Source organism: Plasmopara halstedii (assembly GCF_900000015.1).
Source record: "Plasmopara halstedii genome assembly, contig: Scaffold_1878, whole genome shotgun sequence".
NCBI lineage: Eukaryota > Oomycota > Peronosporomycetes > Peronosporales > Peronosporaceae > Plasmopara > Plasmopara halstedii.
The window spans coordinates 288,514-288,847 of NW_020188786.1; positions in this window are offsets into that span (position 1 = coordinate 288,514).

Sequence of the window (334 nt, forward strand, 5' to 3'; positions counted from 1 at the left end):
GACATTACCCTCGAGGCTATTCTCGCGGTGGATGTTCTTCTTCAGCTGGACAAAATGTTCTTCGAAGAGTTTGGCAGTGCCTTAAAGGCAGGCGACTTAGCCGAGGTGGTCATTATAAGACCGAAAGAGGAGATTTACTCGTCGTCGCTTCTGGATGAAGCTGTGCTGGAGGACACTAAGAGTGTTCTGATCATACGAACTGGAATATCGATCCTGAAGGACCCCTCGGATCCACCTTCTTCTTTGGTAAAGAAATTCCAAGACATCGTCTCCTAGGACCCGCCGTCGGTCCTACCTCCGGACCGAGGTGTGCGTCATGAGATTGATCTGGTTC